At 47.8% G+C, this 4,165-nt stretch overlaps 1 non-coding gene across 1 annotated transcript; it reads right to left on the bottom strand.

The window, feature by feature from the left end:
* Positions 1-903: 903 nt before the first annotated feature.
* Positions 904-1,092, bottom strand: LOC142473196 (U2 spliceosomal RNA). Its single transcript, XR_012790005.1, has one exon. It is a non-coding gene; the product is annotated as a U2 spliceosomal RNA (small nuclear RNA).
* Between the last annotated feature and the right edge of the window lie 3,073 nt (positions 1,093-4,165).

Consider the following 4,165-nt stretch of genomic DNA (forward strand, 5'->3'; position numbering starts at 1 on the left):
AGGAAAGCAAATATGCAAATACAACTGTAAGCTCATCTGCATGTCTTAGGCAGGTCTGCAACCCCACCTTTCACCATTATCACCCAGCATACAGCACTTCCACTGCAGCAAGGGATTCTGGGAAATGACATGCAAATGAGCACTCAGTGCCACTTTTTGCTTCAAAAAACATTTTTAACATGGTTTCCTATAGGCTTAAGCTTGCTGCATGGTCACAGCTTTGAGCACAGCAAGGGTTAAGGTGCATACCCAGAAAACCACCCACAGACAGCTTTTTTTTTTTTTTTTTTTGTAGCCCGGGTGGTGAAAAAGTGATTCCACCTCAAAAACCGTGCTCGTGGTCAAGTGAGACCAGGTGCTCAAAACTTGTGACAAAGTCCGCTCCGGAGAGTAGGCCAGTCCGTGCCATAAGCAGTCCTCTCCAGCCGAAGCCTTGGAGTCCTGCTGTTACATCGACGTCGTCATCCGAGGAATCCGACGTCCATCCTGTTCCCTCCTAGTGCAGCTGACGCCACAGGAGGGTCCAAGTCTTTAGGGTGTTCGGCTGACGCCTACTAACCCACCGCAATCTTCCCCCGAAGGGATGGCGACTACTAGCCAGCACTACAGTCTTTGCTCTCCGGAGAGAGGGGTGACGATAACCCAACAAACGAAACATCAAAAATCCATAGTGCGAGTGCTCCGGTGCTCTGTGCAATGCAGTGCAGGAGGTGCTCAAACGTACAACACAAAAAGGGTGTGCACAAGTGCACGCCTGGCCCTTTGCAAGGCCAGGCGGTGACAAAAATAATTGGCTTGTCCCCTCAGCGGAAGGCAATAAGGGGGGCCAAAGTGCGGGAAAAATAGGGGACGGTGCAAAAAAATCTGTGCAGATCAAGTGCTCGTAAGTGGAGGCCGGACGCCAAAACGACCAACCACAGTGCAGCAAGTGATACTCCACCAGGTTATCCAGGCCTGGGGTGCAAGATTAAAAAGCCCGGGCTACTTTGCATCCGCTGCCTCAGCCCATGACCAGACCAAGTGATGCAAATAGGGCCATCCTTCACAGGACAGACCCTACACTTGATCTTAGCCAAAAGGCCGAGAAGCGATGGTCACAGCTTTGAGCACAGCCAGCTAACCAGCCTCACACTGATGAGACCCATTAAAGGTCGAAACAGCTGTCTGTGGGTGTTTTTCTGGGTATGCACCTTAACCCTGGCTGTGCTCAAAGCTGTGACCATGCAGCAAGCTTAAGCCTATAGGGAACCATGTTAAAAATGGTTTTTGAAGCAAAAAGTGGCACTGAGTACTCATTTGCATGTCATTTCCCAGAATCCCTTGCTGCAGTGGAAGTGCTGTATGCTGTGTGATAATGGTGAAAGGTAGGGTTGCAGACCTGCCTAAGACATGCAGATGAGCATACAGTTGTATTTGCATATATATATATATATATATATATATATATATATATATATATATATATATATATATATATATATATATATGTAGCCCAGTCCCCCGAGACTACCGATTTCCTGGTTTCCTAACAATGTAAGTTCCCTTTAATAAGTGGCAGTGTTAGCAGTAGACTATGCTGAGTGCGATATATTGTTCATTGTGCATGTTCAATAAAGTTCAGGGCTAGCCTGTGATTGTAAGGGGGGTCTATGACAGTGAATAGGCCGGCTTACTAGCCACTCCCCAGGGAAGGTGCGGCTCTTCTTCTATATTGTGTAAAGTAGTTAGTGAGTGGGAGGAGTTCTGGAATAGATGTCAGAGTGTGCAGACACTGAAGATAGTTCTCCTGCTAGAAGAGTGTACTGAGGCCTAGTCCCTAGGGGATAGGGTACAGATGATATGTGATCCAGTGCATGAACCTCGTGGCTAAATAAACCTCAGTCATACCAACAACTGGTGTAATCCTTGATGCATGGCTAGTGATAACGGAAGCTGTGTTCATGAGTTGCATCATGAAGCCTCAGGATCCTCTTGGACTGGAGGCACTGACCACTAAAGAACCACCGTGAGTCTGTTCCTATGTCCTCCCCACAACCTCGCGGAGATCTCCTGCCTCCTGTTTACCACCAGATATGATACAGCAGCCACAGAATACATCGGTAGCAGCACATTTCCCAGAGGGTGGGGGAAAGAGGGCACACACACACACAAATAAATATATATATATATATATATACACATGTTACAGGGCCAGAGTATATTGTGATACCATCACTGTCCTCTAGGTCAGGGGAGCGCAAACTTTTTGTGCTGCGCCCCCCTGTCTCTCTGCCCCCGGCTCTCGCGCCCCCCTGCCTTCAGCCGCGTCAGATGACGCTGCGTGGGCGTGTGACGTCAGGTCACATGGTGCCGCGGCGTCTATTGACGCCGCGTTGCCATGGCGACGCAACACAGGCGGCTGAATCCCGGTAAGTAAACAGTTGCAGGGGCCTCACGCGATCCCCCGGCATCTAATTTAAATGCCTGGGGGAAGAGCGCGGGGCCTCTGCAACTGCCCGCGCCCCCCCAGCACAATCTCCCGCCCCCCCTGGGGGTCGCGCCCCCCACTTTGCGCACCGCTGCTCTAGGTGCTGGAACAGTGCAGTAGGTGTGCATTCCAGTCTACAGAGAGTTAATCTTCCTAGAGAAAATAGCAGCAGATGTAAACTAATTAATCAGGCTGGACTCCAGAGTATGTGTGGGGGGAGAGAGAGAGAGAGAGGGGGAGAGAGAAAGAGAGGGGGAGAGAGGCGGGGGAGATAGAGAGACAGAGGGAGAGACTGACTGCTGTTCCTCAGAGAAGGGGGGGACAGAGAACAGTTCTCCCCAGCTGTGGAAGCTGGCACAGCCCCTTAGACTCGCTGGACAGTGGTCACGGAGCCTGCTGGGACTCCCTGGGTTGCTAATCCCAGTAAGAAGAAGGAAGGACGAGAGACCGTGCTGAAGCAGAGATGTCCTATCCTTAACATTGGACTTACAGACTAGAGATTCTCTGATCTCTCGTGGGGCCGAGCTCCCCTAGGAAGGAAGGATGCAAGACCGTGCTGAAGCGGGGACGTCTGCTCCAAACCCTGGACTAACAGATAAGTGAAACCCTTTGTTGCTGTATACAGAGACTTTATATGTTCAGCCATAATAGTAACTGTTTGGGGTGGAATCAGCTTAGCTGTCCATCCAGGTAGTAAGGGTTGAAGCTGAATGTACAGTTAGTCTCCCAAGAGGAGTATGAGTTTATTTTATGATTTTGTTTTGACTTAAAGGGACTCAGGTTGTATTTACCTAATTTTTAGACCTGCTAAGGAACAGATGATTGTTATTATGTCCTGATATGTAAAACCATGAATTTCAAAGAGGATGTACTTTCTTTTTAACATGACTGTATGATCTTTAATTGTGCATGCAATGTCTTTATATACATGTAGCCCATGTCCCCCCCCCCCTTCTTCTGGGAGATTACACTGCTGCTACATGGAGTGTGGTGCATACCTGCTGGCTCACAGTAGATCTGAGTCTCCCGCATGATGGTAGGGGATGTCAGAACAGGCTTTTGGAGCATAACTGATTTGTACTCAAGGTGACAGCGCCTCCATCTCTTACAGACCCCAGGGATGATGGGTGAAATCCCTGCAGGAGAACTTCTTTACTCTTCTCCCTGATATATTTCAGTCTCAGGCAAAAAGGTATGGTAAACAACTAAAACACTTTATTAGCACACTTCAATGGTACTGCAACAGCAGCGCTTATGGCCTTCACCCCCAGGATGTCTCTGGACCTTCACTCCCAGCCAAGGGCACCAGAAGCAGTCCTAGCTCTCCCTGGTGGAGTAAGGAGAATAGTCTCCCACCACTCCCCTAAGGGAGTGCCACAGATTGCAGTGGAGGTGGAGGGTTGGTCAGCGCACGGGATTTTGCTCAAACGTAGAGATAAGAGGATAGGAAGATATGGAACACGGTATTAGTGTTTTAGTAATCGAACGGTACAATACAGCCAAAAGAACTTTGGAATTAAAAATGTATGAAAAATATATTTTTAAAATAGCTTAAAACTCTTTGGAATTAAAGAACCTTGGTAATTAAAAGTAAATATATGAAAAAATATATTCTAAAATAGCTTAAAAATCCTTAAATAAAATCCTTAAATAAAATTTAAATGGAATTGTGTGGTTTTTTTGTGAACAGAAGCAGAA

This window comes from Ascaphus truei, chromosome 1 (assembly GCF_040206685.1).
Source record: "Ascaphus truei isolate aAscTru1 chromosome 1, aAscTru1.hap1, whole genome shotgun sequence".
NCBI lineage: Eukaryota > Metazoa > Chordata > Amphibia > Anura > Ascaphidae > Ascaphus > Ascaphus truei.